The sequence below is a fragment of the Gallus gallus genome, chromosome 3 (assembly GCF_016699485.2).
Source record: "Gallus gallus isolate bGalGal1 chromosome 3, bGalGal1.mat.broiler.GRCg7b, whole genome shotgun sequence".
Classification (NCBI taxonomy): Eukaryota; Metazoa; Chordata; class Aves; order Galliformes; family Phasianidae; genus Gallus; species Gallus gallus.
In genome coordinates, this window is record NC_052534.1 from 231,932 (window position 1) to 251,080 (window position 19,149).

General features: G+C 40.2%; 1 long non-coding RNA gene across 3 annotated transcripts; it reads right to left on the reverse strand.

Moving 5' to 3' along the window:
* Positions 1-1,789: 1,789 nt before the first annotated feature.
* LOC121110463 lies at positions 1,790-19,027 on the reverse strand. Of its 3 annotated transcripts, none has more exons than XR_005858950.2 (3): positions 18,794-19,027; positions 17,801-18,080; positions 1,790-7,684 (listed from the first exon to the last, which is right to left on the reverse strand). It is a non-coding gene; the product is annotated as an uncharacterized LOC121110463 (long non-coding RNA). The 3 variants fall into 3 exon arrangements; XR_005858949.2 differs by lacking the exon at positions 1,790-7,684 and adding an exon at positions 10,303-14,428 and having other exon boundaries at positions 14,468-18,080; XR_005858948.2 differs by lacking the exon at positions 1,790-7,684 and having other exon boundaries at positions 10,303-18,080.
* Between the last annotated feature and the right edge of the window lie 122 nt (positions 19,028-19,149).

A 19,149-nucleotide genomic window follows, 5' to 3' on the forward strand; every position in this document is an offset into this window, starting at 1 on the left:
CAGCAGGCCACCTGAAGTTTTAACCCATCTTTGCTTATCCTTTCAACACTGCACACCTCCTGCAGATTAGACTCCAAGCTTTCAGCTTTAAGTGGGACACATACAGCTCTCCTTAACTGTGACTGGGTTTGAAGTGTCATCTCAGTCTTCTCCTTGGAAAGTAAAATATACGTTGGCTACAATAGATCTGGTAAGATAGTTTAAATGATTACTTGACTTTGAGAGAATAAAAGGTAGAAATACTAAATAGCCATAATGAAATTGTTTTAATCTTCCCAGGAGTGTATGTGCAGTAATGTTTTGGAACTGCAAAAATTCATATTTTTAACAGTATGCCTACATACAGAGAGAACAATCTTGTGTTTCTGCAGCTCCATCCTCTCAAACACACGCACCAGTATTTAAACGCGTGCGTGTGGCAAACAGGTATAGGACCAGAGAGATTATCACGTTACAAAGGAGTAATGAAATAAAGATCTCACCCGTGTCCTGGGCTCACAGAAGGGCTCCAAGGGGAGTGATCTCCAGATAGAGACCCTTCCTCCTTGGGAGTCAGCCCTTACATGGGGTCTCTGTGGGATGCAGCCAGGCTCCACCCCTTCCGGTCACTCAGGTGAAATTGCCATCACCTGTGCCCCTGCAGCTGACTCAGCGCTCGCCTCAGGTGGTCAATCAGAGGTTCAGGCCGTGATTCAACAGTTCCCATACAGTGGACCACCACACTTGAAAGAACAGATTTAGAGATTAACCCCTATAATTGAAGTGTACTGTTTGTTCTTGTACAGGCAAAGTATCCCTGTCCCATTTATACTGCATCTCCTCCGACACCACATCAAAGATTCTACACTGAGGACACTGAAATTACAAAAATATCTGTATGCAGACCCCAGTTCTGCAGGTTCTGCAGTATTGTTTCCTGATTTGTTCTTTTTTTTTTTTTTAATTTAATTTCCTATGCATGTTGAAAAATGAAGGAGGGTATCAGGAACACACAGCGAGGCCTCAAGTCTGCAGGCAGACTGCTTGGTAGCATAACCATCTGCTTACTGCCTCGTTTACCTTATCAGAGTTTGTCAAAAGATTTCTCATCAGTCCTGCCCACACTGAACTAAGGGAGGGGACTGCCTTTTGAGACGAATGTAAACAACCCACTCATCTTCAGTTGAAACAAGAGACAGCGGTTTTCTCTTCCTCTTGTGCATAAGCAAAGGAAGGAGGTGGCAAAGAGAGCTCTCGCTGCTGCTTTCCCCTATGGATCTGCACTGCCAGGTTGCTACACCTTTGCATGACCTCACAAAACTTCAGATTAAGGCAAAATAGAAAGCAAGTGTGGATGCTTGGGTCGATTTAGTAGGACTGTGGCCATTGGACATTGGAAGATAGTGAGGACAGTCACCTTGCTGGTTCTTACGCTTGTGCTCAGAGAAATCTGTTACCCTATCAAACCAAGGCTACTGGAACAGGTGGGACAACACCACAAAGAGTAAGGGCACAGAGGGGTTGAGGCTGGCTAGGAATTCCCAAAGTATGTCTAGGAATTCCCAAAGATCCCAGAAACTACACTAGACTAAGCTGCTTTCAGTTTCACAGGAGTGGAAACAAGGGGAAGTCCTCTGCGGCGTGAAAATTAAAGTGGAAATTCCAGAATAGTTCAAGATTTCATATCTTTGAGTGACCAAAATTCCTGTCAACGTTAAGGTAACTTTCCGAGTAAGAACCGTAAGTCACCTCAGAATGAGTGTATTTGGAGTGAAAACTGAAGAATAAAGCAGAAGGGACTCAGGGGGAGTGGCTGCTGTCCATTTTATTTATTTGTTTTAAAACAGGCATTTTACAACTTCGCCTAACTGTACCAACTGGCAAGAAATAGGTATCAAAATGGCAGTCAGAGAAGATTTTGTAAGGGTATCTGCAATGCAGAACAGTCCTCTGCATCAGCCTCAATATGAATGCGTAAGGCTTTCCATGGGGCACAATGCTAATTGCAGAAAAATGATATTTACCATTTCCAGACATCTGCAGGTAACACATCCAGATCCATCTGATTCTCTTTTAGTCACATGGATACTGAATCCATTATTTTCTACTGAATTACAATTAGATTTTTTTAAATGCACTGCATTTAAAGAAAATCAAGGGAATTTAATGCCGTAAGTTGACAGGGATAGAGCTGCAAAATTAGAGCCAGATTTAATGTCAGCTTTAACTCACTGAACAGCACCTTGGACTATTTATTTTATCCTTTTAAGTATCAATTTACTTAAGCTATGTTGGTATTTAAACTGCAAAGCAGTTGGTGGAAGCATTGTATTTAATATTGTTCATCCGCAGAGAGAGGCACTCAGGACTTTTTGTTCCTGTTCATTTGGTTGGACTGGCAGGAAGGATGTTACTGTGGCAAGTCAGCTGGTCTGATCAGAAATAGCAACACATCTTTCTGGATTTTAAAATTGCATTACCATTCGTAGGTATTTCGTAGGCTTAGACAGCTAACAAAAATTACCTTAAAATCCAGTTGAACGTAGAATTATATTAATTCAGGTCTTTTTGTTGTTTAGCCAATAAAACCTTTATCTGCAAACGTTTAGACTTTACCTACGAGAACGTCTACTGGTGTCATCTACGTTCTCTTTGCTATTCACTACACACAGCAAATACTTTAAAAAACAAAAACAAAAAACAAGCCTTAAGCACTATGGCAAGAAGAGCGGTGATCTAGGACAATAGCTTTGGTGCTAACTTCTGTTGTGGCCAGTGGAGTGAGACAGAGCAAAAGCTCTTGCTGACATGCCTTCTGTCAAAGAAGTTCCTGCCAGTGCAAAGCGGTGTTTCTTCTGAACTGGGTCAGGAAGATGAATTATAGGGCATGCTCTGCATCCCCTCTGAGAAGCAGCAAAGTGCAGCCCAGTCTCATAATTGTTAGCAATTACCGCTAGCATATAAAGATAGGTAGCTAGAAAAGCAAGACAACATAATTATATCAACAGCTTACGCCATTTTAGATCCCTAACGCACAGAAACATTGGGCTGATTTTCTTCTCTAGTGTTTTCCTTCCATATAGAGCACTCTCGCCACTCAGCTTAACAAAACAGAAGGGGTTTTGTACCCCCTGTGAAAGACTTATTTACCTCTTCAAAATCCATTTACCTCAGTTTCATTTTATTATGACATCGTTTACTTTGCTTCGTCCAGCACCACGTTACTGGTAATTGCCTTCCCACCCTCTGCCTTGGACTCTTGCTGGTGCCTCCTTTCTTTCATCCATATTTTTGCAGCCACAGTGTCACTTGACCCCTCCAGCTTGGGCAATGCTGGCGTGAAACCCATATTTATCAGCTCAGCAGAAGTTATTAGCTCCATCTCACGCAGAGCCCTGGGTCACCTTTCATGTTAGCATGTCTCATTAGAGAGGCATTCCTCATCAGCTGAAACTGGTGTACAGGATCTTCCCAAGGTCAGTAAATAACGAATTGGATGGAGCACTTTGTGTTTGATTCATTTGCTTTCAGGCTTAGCTATGCACATAAGAGTTAAAAATACATAGTGCTAAGAATGTAATTGTTAGAATAATACTCCGTTCAAATCTCTTCTTTCAGCTCTTTCCTCAGGACTGTCTATTAATTTTCATATCTGATTGTACCCCTGGGTACGTGTAAAATTATTTACCTGTGATAACAGCTTTTCTCTGTATGAAGTACTAATGAAACAATTAAAAGCTTCGGAAAATTCTGTCAAGGTGCTTGTGGAACAAGAAAACACAAGTTACTCTTTTACATCACTACATTAAAGAGGCATATTAAAACATTAGTGCTAATTAATATAAAAACTTCTAGTTTTTATTCTATTTATTCTGAATAATAATAAAAAAAGGTAATAAAATTACTGGATAGCATTCCCGATAAAGCTTCTTGCAAGGGTGGGAACAGCCTGCTCATTCTTGCACTGGGAACAGCCTGCTCATTCACACCTCTTTCAGAGGCCACTGTTAGCTGCAAGGACCCTTTGTTTGCATTACATCCAGATGGTTCAATTCACTGTGTCACCAGTCTAATTGTGAATTCCCTTTAATTGAAGATGAATACAAAATTTGAATTCTTACCTATTTCTGTCCATGCCTGGAAAATGTTACGCCACAAAGGTTTGTGAAGGCGCCTCAAAAATCAAGATCATGGATTCAGAGTAGGTTTAGTGAATCGCAATAAATGCTCGGGCTGTTTTTGGTCGCACACAATTAATGGCACAATCACATCTTCTCTTGTATTATGCCTACTAATGGTGTATAGTAATATTCTATAAACTATTACTAGTCTTGAGAGGGAAATCCAAGGTTCCTGTTATGTATGCGATCAGTGCAGTATCTGCTGTTACACCGTTATACTAAATAGAAAAATGATGGTAAGTAGAAGCAATTAACAATAGCACAACCACTGCCATATGTGAAAAGCAACTGAACTTCATAGCTATTCCCCCTTCATATCTCTTCTGACATTTCTTACCCATTTTGCTTAAATAATTGTATCCAGGTAGTTTCTATGAGAGTTGGTTTTCTTCTGCTATAACCTACGGTGACGTGTTTGCTTATTTTGTTCAGACTTTTCTGAACCACTGTGTCAACAGTTGTTTCCTGCATATTCCTTTCCAATGTCTAAGTATTTTTCCATCTTCCCTAGGAAGATTCTTCTTGAGTGCCTGATATACCTACAGAACTCTCCATATTTCTGTAAGTTGGTTACGTAATACCGGGGTTCTTAAGGATATTTAAACAACACTCTAACAAAACGTCTGAGGTTATCTGAGTTAAGGCCATAGCATGGTGTGCTGGTGGCTTAACGGTCAGAGGATGGTCAGGCCAAAAAAGTAATTTCTCCCTGCAATTTCAGGGTTTCAGGCTTGTGTTAAGATGACAGCTTTTTTGTGGGGAGGGGAGGCTGTAGGGGGAATTATTCTAAGGCAATTTCACACACTACTGATTTTGCAATGCTTACAGTATTAGCGAGTATCAAGGTTTTATGTTTGATTGACTGATTGATTTTTTTTATGTCCTGGGTAAGATTATACTTTCAATCTATGTGTTCTTGTGTGGGCCAGATAGGTTTTATTTTTGCTGAAGATTACTTCACAATGTTAATAGCAGGTAAAAAGGTGTAAGATATGAACCACGAGCAGGAGGATATTGTAGCCCTTTTCACAGTTCTTTTCAGAACACTTTATACTAAAAGTAATGGCCGGTTGGAAAGAACCATTGCTTGTTGCTTTCTGCTGCTCTCAGCTGTAGGGTATTTTTGATCACAGACGTAGTCCACCTTAACAGTCTACCTTAAAAGGATGAGATTATTCAGCTTGTTAAGTCTGTATCTCTGTAAAAGGAAAACACCTTAACAAAGAATGGTTTGTTGCTGACCTGCAGCTGGTTATGGTATTTCATCTGAAAGCCCATTTAAGTCCTTAATGGTAACATTTATTCCCTCTCCCTCAGAGGAGTATTTTACAAACAAAATTAATTAACAAATGGGGACGGCCAATTTTGTGCTATAGTTTAGTGCGGTGGTCCCCCCGAAAGGGGTGTTGGCACTAATAATAATCATTATCTCAAAATACCAAGAGGTCTTCTGACTGCGATGAGCTCTCTGCTGGAGCCGAAGCCTCCATCCCCAGGCAGTGCGTGCGCAGCGCGGAGCAGACAGCAGCTGGCGGAACAGCAGAAGCTGCTGCAGAGGGCACAAGTACTAATAGTGCAAATAGCATACAAGTAACCTCTGACACAGGAATTATTAGCACCCGAACCCTTGATACTCTATCCAATTTACCCATAGCTTCCATTAAAAATGACTGACGTGCCTCCAGCTTGTGAAGCTTTTTTTTTTTTAATACACATTTCAGAGCTGATCCTTCTACACCAAGTGGATGTGCACTTTTGCAAATGATTCGAGCTGACTTGACTTCAGCACTGTTCTGCTCTAGTCTCAGATCTTTTGCTCCATCTAGTTCTTTCTTTCACTGCCTCTGTCTTCCTTGATACAGCTAAGAGGAAGCAAATAGCAGTGGAGTATTAGAATTGCTACAGTTCTCTTTATAGCGGCACAAACCGTGCTTAAGAAATTAGTCAGGCATTCAGAGACCGCTAATCCTTTTTGTAAGGAATACAAGGCTTGGTTCTTCGAAGGAATTCCTCACTCCAGGGCCCAGGATGTAGTTCAGTTCTATCTATTAAATCCTCTTGCAGCAAGACAATCATACAAAAGTAAAAACGGGGGTTAAATGTGACTTTGTTTTCTTACTGCCATCTTTTTCTTGCCTTGCTTTCTGATGCCAGTGTTATATCATCATATTTATATGCTTCCTCTTTGAAGACCTAATAATTAGCCCAGTGCTTAATAACAATACAGAAATCCAGCTGTTCCTCCAGAAGGAATAAGAGAAATTTAGTAGCATACGGGTTTAGAGATAAATTGCAGTTCATTTAATTATCGTGGGTTTGGGAAACTGAGAAGATAGCAGACAGGAAGCTCTCTGTAAATTACCAGATGGAATCTCCCGAGAATTATCACATTTGTCACTCTTAGAATGAATCTGCTCAATTTACGTATCGTAGTCCATAACAGCAGGAAATCCATGACGGGCTGTACAGTGACAGTTGATTTTACTCATGTGAATTTGACACACACACACAAATAGTAGCTGCAGAAGAAATAAGAATGGCAGTGAAACAGGTAAACCAAGCAAATTTCTGAATAAACAAACCTTTGTGTTTACTACAGTCCTATTTTAAGTGAAAGTTAAAATGCTGGCTGTAGACATCAAAAATCCAGTTTTACTTTATACTAAAATTATAGAATTGAAGACCCTTTACCTTCTATAGCATTTTAACTGGATTTGAAAATCATTAAGGAGGCTTTTAAGCTTTCTTGTCAATAGACTGCAAAAGAAAAAGATGAAACTGCACCGTGTATATCGTGCTTGAACCAATGGTGCCCTCTGGAGGAGATTCTTTTATGTGCAGAGGAGTAGACAAATCGCTCATTCACGAGGTAAACTGAAGACACGGGCCCAATAAGTGACACACATTCACAGTGTTTCTGCTCAGCTACCTGCATGCAAACAAACCTTTTTGCTCCCAAACCTGTCTGTAATTTTGCCTATACCTAGACGTGCATTGTTGAACCCACCTATAGGACAAACTCTGCAATTTTGTATTGAGGATGATACTTGTAGGACCATTAGTGTAGCCAAGATGCTCAAACTGAAACCTCTGCACTCTCAAAATTCTGAGGAAATGCCTTTACAGTTTCCATATGTCTTGCACTTTGGCCTGCTAGTGCTGAGACACTCACCTCACCCCAGGCATACATACAGCTGCCTGCAAACCCCAAGTATGCTGCAACTCAAGAAGTTCTGTCCAGACTGGAAACCAATAGACTGGTTATACCATTGGCAGCACAGGCACAGTGACTACGGATTCATCAGCTGAGAGCCCCTGGTATGTTGCACAGCCTACACTGCTCTTGCTAGATTTCTACTCCTATCTGAGCAGACTAATTTAAACACATCTCCCTAATACATACTCAAGCTATAATTACCTTGCCAAATAACTATGTATAGACACCATCAGAGGAACACAGGGAACATTTAGAAGAATCATTTTTCCCCCACTTGCAGCATTTGCCATGCCGTGAAGTGTAAGACCTAAGATGATAGAAAAAAAATGCATTTAAAACAGCTTCAGAACTAATAAGCACCCTCAAATGCCAGCCTCTACAAAAGCGATGTTCTTTTTAAAACAGAAAAAAATCTGAGCAATCATGAACAAAAATGATGATAATGGTTTGCAATAAAGACAAATATAAAAACGCTTTGCTTCAAAGGATTAGAATGAGAAGAAAAAAAGAAATATCAGAGATCTGGTCAGGTAAGGAGGCCAGAAATAGGCAAGACTATAAGTAGAAAATAAAAAGCATGCTGCAATCAAAGTTTTTTTGATACTGGAAAACATACAAGAGATGCATGCTTTTGGTAAAAGCATACAGGAAATTCTGAAAACACCATCTATGTGAAAGTTAGTAAGATACAGCCGATTTTGAAATCAAGAGGAGCAGCAATTACAGGGTGTGCCTACATAAGGGAATGGAACAAATTATTTGTAGTAAGTTTAATTACTGCTTACTGAAATGGTCTGTATCTTCATGATGCAAATCTTAGTTTGCAGTAACGGGCAAGATATGTTGCATGTGTGCTTCTTTTAGGAAGTAGTTATTTGACTGCACAGCAAGCTGCTACTAACTTCCATGCTGATGCCTCAGAGGGATATATTACTCCGCAGTCTTCCAGGTGCCTTCCCACGTCTTGCCTTTTCACAAAACCATCTGGTTTCCTTATGAGATCTACTGTTATGATTAGAGCACTGTCATCTTTTGTGCTTATGGGACTCCTTAGATTCAGATACCAAGAGCCTGACACCCAAACACCCTGACCTACAGTTGAGAACTCGGCTTGCTGGCATTTATCCTTTTTTGACTTGTTACACATCCATTCCTGTGTGTCATGAATGCTAGACTTCATGATAAAGACTTAACATACATCTTAAAGAATCATGTCCAATAATGACATATTGGTTAGGTATCAGTAAAGGCCTTTTTTTTTCCCCTTCTTAATCAGACATGCAAAACTGGTGACTGCAAAGGATTCTGTTTAGAGTCAGTTTTACTCTGCATATCTAGACAAATGTGCTCCTAACCTAACAAAACACCACTCATCTTGTCACCGCATATTACTGTATCTTTTTGAGCTCCCTGTCCTGACTTCCTAGTGCCAAACCTACTCACTTGTCATGTATTCAGAGGTGAATGAATCACAGACCTGTCAAATGTAAATAAATAAATAAAAATATCGTAGAATCGTAGAATCATAGAATTGCTAAGGTTGGAAAAGACCCACAGGATCATCCAGTCCAACCATTCGCCCATCACCAATGGTCACTATCACTATTATCTGCAGGAGTAAACAGCACCTTTTGCTTAGTGACTGGCTCAGTCAGCGTCCCATCATTTCATGTAGATTCACCTTCACAGTCTGCCACTCAAAATACTTCTCTTTCTCATCAAAGATCTCCTTTGGCATCCTGGGTTTACAAACAAAAACTCTCCCACTGAAACGGGCTTACTGGGTGTATGGCAAGGAGCTAGACATTTTGGGAAGGCCAGTCTGAATCACTGTCATATTACAGATTGGGATACAGCACAGAATGCCCCATGAGGCCTTTTGGAGGCGTTTTCCAAGTGGAAAGTATTGCTTTTCATCCGTACGAAAGTTTTCAAGACATTTTGCTCATATAAAATTATTCTGGCACAAAAATACAAACAGCAAGAAGCCAATAACATTAATACCGAACATGTTGAACTGTATTTATTCCACAGAAAATCATGTGCATTTCTGCAGGGAATGTAGAATTGCATTTTAAGTACAGGAAGCGCTCTATTACTTCTCTGGCATTAGAACTCAATGTTGCTTTGTTTGCTCTAAAATAGTAAGCTAAGCCTATCCAGTCAAAGTGTCAGGAAGGAGTTCTGGATCTGTAGCAGCAAAGTTTACCTTTCTGTTCTCCTGTCAGCTTTCCTAAATGAGCACTTTTTCCACTTTATCGCACTGAACACAAATTGCCAGTATTGACTCCCAGCAGAGTCTCAAATGCTGTTTCCAGCCTTCCCCCAACCTTTCTTCTCCATCCATCTCTCTTCAGAGCCTAAAGTCCTGCCAAGATTTCTGCAAGAGTGCAAAAGCAGGGATTAGCTTCACCCCATGAGTCTCAAAGCCCTGCTTGCCAACCCATAATGGTAATATGCAAAACAGCAGCAGACCATAAAACCTTGCAGAGAGCCAGCCACTACAGCCAAATCGTTGTTAACATCTTAAGAATGGATACTGAGCTCGGAGTAAACTTGCATGTGAGAGTACTCCAGTATTAGGACCCAGCTAAGAAAACAACTTGAGCACCCCTGGGAGGGAATGAGTTATAAACGTGGTCTTAATACGGTCAAAGTCTCTTCCTATTGGGAATAACAGTCCTGAAGACTGTCCAGTGAACTTTTCTTCCTACATGCAATGGAAAACAAAAATAAGCAGCAGACCTCCGATCTCTTCAGCTCAAAAGGAGGGTGACTTTCAGTCTGGTGTTCTTGAGAAAGTTTAACTGTGACTAGAAACAAGAAAAGGCTACAGAAAAAGCTTACACATCTAGAACTTCACACTGCCTGATTTGTACTGATACATTTGCATGAAACCACAGATTATTGTATTATGTATTCAACTTAATTTCTTGTCTTTATTTTCTACAAAATCCAAATACCCTGCTTGTTCACTCCTTTTATAAAAACAATGATTATGTACAGTAGAAGATTTATACACTTCTCATACTACTGAAGTTTTATAAGCTTAAAGAAGCGTGAGTAAGACATGCATTGGGTAAAATAAGCCCTACATAAACACAGTGTAGCTCTCAGCTTTGAGTCCTACTATGAAACAGTCCATGATAGAATAACGTAGCCCACAGCTACAGAGAGAACCATTTGACAGTGAACATTCCATAGGAGCACAGTTTCCAAACTGCTTTTTTGATGTTTCACTACTGAAGCACAATTAAAAAATCCCATATCCTGAATATATAGCCCACAAATTTAAACTACTTAATAAACAACTTATGGGACCTTCACAAAACCCAGCTATGAAAATTTACACAAAGTTTAATGAAAACCATGGATGCACTGGAATTCAGCATGCAGTCTATCCTCTAACTCAGAAAACAAACAACTCTGCTTATGCTACTATCATTCTGTCTGCTTAGCAAGTTGTGAAAGGCTCCACTACATCTTCCAACTCTGCTTGGAAGAATTGTTATATTCAGGGAAGCGTTACTCAGCAGCTCCCAGCCGTGGACGACAGCCTCACATCTCCTCTTTACCTCTGGTATAAGCCTCATTAGGTGACACCTTAGCAGAAAATGAAAAGGAAATAGAGCAGCAGTGAAATAGCAACATGACAGCACATCGTTATTATTCACAGTGCTGTTTGTGGTGACTATTTTTCTTCCAAGAATGCCAGAATCAAGTAATTTTTTCTCAATTGCCTTTATTTGTATTAGGTGATGTGGGCTCACGAGTAAACTTTGCCAGAGCAGAATAGCAGTGCAGCTTCCCGGCTTGCAAGTTCAGAGGCCTAACATTAATACTAGGAGAAGTAGAATTAGGGACACTGGTTCCATCTTATCTTATAGAACTTGTTACAAGTCAGATATTGGAAGAACCACGCCAAGTAGATTAGTAAATTACAAATTCTACACATTTGAAAACTGAGAAAAAAGACAGACTGTGTACAAAACACTTCCATCTGTATCTCCACTGAAGTATTTCTGAAGTCTCTCTTGATTTTTCTGTTTCAGGAGTGTAAAGCAGAGAGTGTTTCTGTAAAGATCTCTAACTCATTGTCTTTTTTTGCTTTTATTTTTTGGATCAACAATATGATGTGATTGGCCAAAGATCTTGGGGACAACATGTGAACAATAAAAATCAGAAAGGCAAACTGTGCTTCAGTCCTTCCAACAGCCCTCAGGACCAGCACTTCTGTCTGCGTGGTGCTAAATGCCTTCTTGAGAGCCAAGCCCTGCAGTAAGACTAAATGGCTCAAGACAAATTGATGTCCCTAACCACTGCATCTAAGATTCTTCACACTATGCAGACTATGAAACTTCAAGGCTGGGCAGCCTTCAGATTTACTGTGAAGTTTCATGCTCCTTGTATTCTTAGGTAACACTTCAGTGGTCCTAATATTGAGTAGCCTTCTCATTAGGGAGGCCCTGAAAACAAATGAAAGTACACCTTTCCTAAGTGTAAGGAACTGAAGAGAAAATGGCACTTGATGTAAAGGAAGTCATTCTGCTTAGCTCATGTGACAGTTGGCTGAAGATGTTACAGAGCTGGGACTTGCATATAATGTTTCACAGTCTCAAAAACAGACACAGTATTTCCCAAAAATCCACATGACTCCTAAGGCTACACTCTTTTTTTTTTTTTTTTTTTTTTTTAATAATCATTATTGTTAAAGACTTGTGGCAGTCATGTTCCCTGAACTTTTCCTGCTATTATTCTACAACAAGAAAAATGCCCTGGCAGCTGGCAATGTATTAATGCATTCCTTATAACTGAACTTAGGAGAGAGTGAGAGTTTTAGGTCAACTTGGATCAATATATCTTCTCTTAAGGCAATTATGAGAACAAGATTCCCAGATAGGAAAAAAAAGTCAAAAATAGGGTCATGCCCCTCAGCTTTGAAGGAGTTTAAGTATTACTGTGTTGTCAGTAAGATTCACAGCTCAGACTCTGACCAAAATGAAAGCTGTATTTGTTATACGTTCAGTATAATAGAATAAAATCAGTAGATGGTGCTGAAAATACCATATGTTAAGTTCAAGAATTGTAGCTGAGAGTAGCTTTAGGCTGGTCCTCTAAACCAACTCAAACATGGTTCAAAGCCGCCCCATGGAATTGACATTGTTCTGGAGCTTTTTAGGAAGTGGAGGGTATTTGGTGCTCAACTGTGACAAACTGCTGGCTACCTAGACCAGGCTGGAAATTAACTTCAGAACTACAACAATACCTCAATCTCTTATGCAGAAGGAACTTATGCAGAAAGAAGAAACCTTATGCAGAAAGACACGTTCATGTGCATCATACAAGTATCAGAGAAGAGCTATAGAGAAGTGTGTATTTTTCCCCATCAGAGTAGAAAAAAACCCCACAATACATCTTCACTATTAAAAGAATTCTGGAATATAATAAACAGGGGATAGGGACCTGACCTGACAAGGCACAGTCCTATAGCACTCAAGCACAACAGTTTGGTTTGATACACCAAGCAAAAACTGCAGTCTGAACAAGATAAAGTGTTCTAATGTGTTATGTTCAGGATTTAAGGTTATAAGGTTATCTACATCTTTGCAGTATGCTAAACTAGGCAGTTTGCTACTGTCAAAATTTCTTAATCATCAGAACATGATAAATTGCTGAGTTTTACGTATCCCTGTGTGTATAAATATATACTATGTAGACACACTGTGCTATATCCAGAGACTGTTGAACGCTGTGCTGATCTTCAGCAAAAAATTTCCTCCCAAAACTGAGTCAAATCATTAACCACAGTGGAGAAATGATGCCATGAATTAATTTTATCAAGAAAATACACTGTTTCTACATAATCTCAGGATTGTCATTTCAATTATTCATTAAAAGCAGCAAAATAGTTTGAATTCGCTGGAACAATATCATCTTGCTTCCACTAGATTTGGGATGGACCTGTGACTTTTCAGGTCCTGGATTCTAAGAAGCAATTCTTACTGAGTGCCTCTTTCTGCTGCAACTCTGACAACCCATTCTATGGCAGAGAAAAACAGATTCTCTGTCCCAGACACTTAAGTTCTTGCTGAAAGAAACTGCATCCTATGAGAAGAAAAGCACCCTACTTGAAATTTAAAATGTTGAAGTCACGGATAGCATTTGTGCTTAGGGCTTATTTTCAGCTCACAAGGAAAATGACAAAACTCCGGTCAGAGCGATCTCCAGAGCCCTTGACCCATTACACAATAATCAACCTTAATCTAATTATACTGATTATGCGAAATTGCTGCTGAGACTGAAATACAGTATTATCTTACAGAGAAGTTCTACACTATTTACACTGCCACGTTACAGCAGCTCAAAGCGTGGAGAGAAATAGTGCCAATAAATGTCAGGAATTCCTTTAATACCACTAGATACAATGCTGCACGTTACGAACTTGCACCAACCCCATTAAAGTGGGTGCAGAAAATGCCTCTGTTTGCGTGACACAAATGTGTGGCCCAGGCCATGCAGCTTTGTTTGTTGGGGTAGAACCCTTCATGCAGTCAGCAACAACCTGCTGACAGACACTTCTGACCTCCTCTTCCACCTATACAGTAACTGAGGGTCGTGCCTTTCTTTGTAATTAAAAATGGCAAGTCGTGCGGAAACATTTCCCGGCTTTGTGAATGTCTGACTGAAATGAGTTGCTGGCTGAAAAATCAGACCAAGAATAACCTTTGCACAAAAGAATTGCTCATGAGAAGAGTTAAACACTTCAAAACACTCAGAGCTATTACCACAGTAAGCTTCAACACAGTGTTTTTCTGGAATTTAGATTTAGACTTGGCCACGGTTACACACATAGTAAAATATTTAGACTGGAATATGGCAACAGTATAAAGCAGTGAAAGCACTGATGTTGGAAATTTTGTCTGATTTATAAAACAGCCCCGTGTTACAACTGCAGGGTCAATTATTTACTCTTTGGTTCCTTTCTTGGCCGCTGGCTGTAATTGCACATTTGCCAGCTTCCACACCTTCCTCCCTGCACTCTCATGACTGCCTGCTTCCGTCGGAAGAAGTCTCTGACAGTTTAGAGAACCATTTCTTAATCTTCAATTGAAACAACTAGAAGATAACAATTTGTTTGAACTCCATATCTTCAGCAAAGTGGATTCTGGTTTAGGATGGGGATTTTTATCAAGACAGGTGAGAGATCCTATCTTATTGGCAACAACATAGTCCAGAGCTGTAGGAAAACAGCTTTCCTAATTTAGTGCAGGGAGTTTGAACAGCCATGTCTCACACCTTTCACATAACCTAACTGTGGGACCGCTGACTGTGTTATGCTGGATCCTTCCTACTGGCTTACCTGACTTGGCTTACCTCGTAAAAACAAGTATCAGCTGAAGTGAGGACCGAACTTTAGTCTAACTGCTGCTTTGAAGGTCCTTGAATTCTTCTGAACAATTTTAAAACGTAAGTCTATAGCAATCTTTTTAAAGAGAGAGATAGTAACAACTGCAGTAACCATAATAACTTGCTAGTTATTTGAGAGGATTTCCATTTTTGCCACACACATGGAACAAGTGGAAGAATAACCAACACGCTCATGTCACGTGGTGGTCAATGAATTTCAGCATTTTGCACAGAGTTTCTAAGCACCTCTTACTTTTATTGACACCACTTCATGCTCCATGGTTAGGACTTCCCACACTACCTTCCTTACCTTTGTGAGTGTCTACTTCAAAATGAAAGGAACGGGAATTTTTTAATGTATTGATTCATTTATTTAATTAACTTCCTCAAGGCTGCAGAACTTGGTGCCAGAAACAATTAGAATACAAAATACATAGATTCAAATCAAAACACAGAACTCACCTTGCCCTAGGTCATCTTCCCTTAATATGTATTTCTTTACTTTGCTTTCCTTAGAACCAGTTTCACTTCTATTTTATCTTTGACTGAAGTACGGTGAAGTCACTGAAGTATACAATATTGGTCAGAAACCTCATCAGTAAGTAATTGCAAATAAAAACATTCCAATGAGAGTTTTATCTTTTCACCTTCTATTCAAAAGTCAAATATAATGCTGTCTATCAGACTGCAGAATATTATCGGGGAGAAGATGAGAATGCTCATGTGTTAAATTAGGTGCCAAAGGCATCCGTTGTACAAACGTACCACAGAACAACCTGAGAGTGAAAAAATACATGCCAGGAACATGAGACCTATGTATGTAGCCTCAAGTTGTGCCAGGGGAGATTCAAGTTGGATGTTAGAAAATACTACTTCTCTGAAAGAGTGGTCAGGTGCTGGAATGGGCTGCTCAGGGAGGTGGCGGAGTCACTGACCCTGGAGGTATTCAAGGAACGTTCAGATGTTGTGCTGAGGGACACGGTCTAATGAGAACTATTGGTGATAGGTGGACAGTTGGACTGGATGATCTCAGAGGTCTTCTCCAACCTCAGTGATTCTACGACTCCATGACAAGCAGGATGCAGAACTTTAGCTCTGACTATAATGTTTCCCCGGTGAACCAAAAAACATGTGAGAAGACAGTGCTTTAGATAGCTTTTTCATTATTTTACATACGGATTATTTTGGAAGCACAGTCTTGCTGTCATAAAACAGACTACCATGCCTCTTCTCTTTGCATTGTAAACATTTTGCAGCTGGTTAGCTGATCTTCATTGAGTTCTCAGACAAAAGAAATGCACTACTCCTAAATCCTCTGGTTACTGACTTCTTTAGGCTGCTTCTCTCTGGAGAAGTCACATCATAGAAGTGTAGTGCATGCAAGCATGGTATCTGAGTGAGCAAGCTAACAGTCATACAGTATAGCCTTACAAACCAACTCTTCAGAGCTGCCTCACTGTCATCATAAGCTCTGCTCCATCTTCGCTGGAGTAAAAAACAACAGCTTAAATATTTGTGAACTGCACAAATACAGAAGTCTTAAGAAGTCACAGATTGAGCTTGAGTTCCTATGTAGAAATTAAAAAAGTAACACAGGAAAACATCATAGTATTTTCTGCATTGTAAATGTATTAAATGTAATGCAAAGAGACAGACAGCAATAGGTATGTCAAGATTCAATCAGAACCGCTAACTGAACTGATTTTCTCTTGGACTTATAGGCTTTTTTCAAGGCCATTTTTTTTTTCCAGAGGAAAATATTCATTAGTTACAAGTAGTGCTGCTGTATCTTTTTAAATTACTTATTATCGTGCAAGAGAGGAGTTAGCTGAGTCACCAAATGCAGGTTTCAGTTATGCCCACGAGATGCAGTCTAGTAATATGTTCATGGATTGACAGACTATGTTCAGATTTGGCCTATATTTTGACTGTAACTATTTACTATTTCTGTTCTAAAGACACAAAACAATTGTTGATAAGCTTAATTTTATACTTAGCACATTAGGGTAATAAATAACTTCAAGGAGCCATTAATAAAGTAATAGAAATTATGTATCTGCATATTTTCCCTCAACATGCATGGAAAAAATAAATGAAAACGTGCAAGAATTCTTCTACTAAAGAGACTGAAGAAAAGATGCTTTGGGTTTTCTGTGGTTCACTGCATTATGCATATGAGTGGAACCTATTGGAGGTGAAAAGAATTGGGTACTGACATAAAGAATTCAGTGGAATGCAGAGACTGGAAAGGCTTGTCACATTTGTTCATCAGTGTATATATAACGCAATGACTCGAGAGTATGTCAAAATGTCTTCCAAAGCAACGTGTACAGAGAGGACAGAAAATTAAGCAGTAACTGCTGTTCTGTGAAGCAGACAGGAGAGCATTCCCTCCTCTAACTTTCATGCTCTCAACAACAAAAAAATCCCAAAACGCTATGTGCTCCCCTGAGATCTGAAAGCAGAACATAATATTTGGCAGTTTCAGGTGAAGTGTGAAGAATGATTTTGATTGCAGTGGTCAGAATTCCCTCATACTCATTACTCCAGCAATTTTCAGAAATGCTTTAAATGTTATGCAACAAATTAAAAACAAAAAATAAGACTACCTGTGCTGAAAGTATAAGCAGATTTTTGACTGTCAGAGCTGTGTATTAGAAACTTGTCAGCTGATATCAGTAGAGGCAAGTATACTGTTAGCAGAAGCAAGAAAACACAATTAACCCATGTGCACTGATACATGCACAGCTGTGGGATTCACACAGTGTATTTGTTTGTGCCTTATGACATCTCTATTACAATTTATGTCAGTATCAGTAGCTTTTTGAGTAATTATGAGACTCACAAGATCTCGAGTTAATTCTGATAAATGAGATACACTTTGTGAGCTCTCTGATAGGATGGGCAAATCACCAAGTGCCTTGAAATACATACTGCACTTTTTCCAAAGTCACATCTGAATGTGACTTGTTCACTGTTCAGTTTCCAAGTGTATGTTTGTGTTATGGGTTCTTACCTATATCATTCAAAGGAAGAGAAATACATAAAATTCCAGGCTATTATGGTCTGAGCCCTATTCTATTTCCTTTTCCCAGTTTTGTTTCACGTTGGATGTTCATTGCCTCTGCCTTGCAGAAGTTGTCATCAGCAGGGACTTGCCAGCACCATGTGGGTGGTGAGAAGGGCTTCCAAGAACTGAGGGGGGGATGTGGTGTCCCATTCTCCATTATCTGACACTTCTGGCATCCATGCAGCCAGCTGGAAGGGCTGCCTTCATCATGGCCTTGGCGGGGATGCTAAGGGAAGAAATTACTGCAGTGACGGTGCAATACACTCCTCATAAAGCAACTTATTTTCTAGAGACATTAGTTGCTCAGCATTGCAAGATGTGGAAAGGGCTTTAGAAAAAGTACAAAAGACTGTAGAAAAATGACATTGTCTTCTATTGGTGTAAACAGAGCTAAAATAAGTTGGTCTAACGTAGGTGACTGCTGGCAGCTACTGAGCAAACTTAAGATGACGCTACTCCTACATAGTAGACTGCATGTGCAAGAGATGAACATACTGTATAGTCATGTAAGTCTGAGTTAGTAATCAAATTATGCCAACCATCAAATCTGAAGTGGCCGTTCTACAGGAGGCAAGCAGTACCTTTATGCTACAAATGGTACCAGACCACAAAACCAACTGCAGAAATGGAAGGCTACCTTAAAGGAGCTACGTGCACCGCATCAGGTACGGCTCTGAGTGAAGACAGCACAGAATTGTTCTCTCTCTTTGAGAGGATAATAAATTAATTGGCATGCAGCACTGTATCTATGTGCAGGTAAAATCTCATTAATGTCTACAAGAGATATTCTTAAGCAAGAACAGTGCCTGAGGCAACCAGGATGGTGACAGTACTTGGTTCTCACTTGGACAGAAAACAAAAAAGAGGGATAAATACATTTAAAATAAGCGCTTGGGTTTTAAAAACAAACTGCTTGCACGTAAAAACAACCCAACTTACCAGTTACACTGAAGCAGCAAAGCATCAGGAGGGGAATCCATTTAAACACTAAGGAGAGCACCTCAGCCTTTCAGCCACGCCGCGGGGGAGGACAGTGACTGAAGTTAAACTAACGTTGCTTAAGGCAAAAAGGCGGACCCGGAGATCGTTCCCGCTCACGGCAGCTCACCCCCGGAGCCGGGCGAGGCTGCCGGGGACCGTGAACGCTGAGACCGCCCACCCTCACCTCACCTCAGCCCCGCTGCACACGCAGTCCCTTTTACGATCGCGGCGCCGCGTGAAGCGGTGACCTCACGCCAGGCCTCGTTTCCACTCTATCTTTTAATGCCGCCGCATTTGTGGTGGCTGACCGCCCC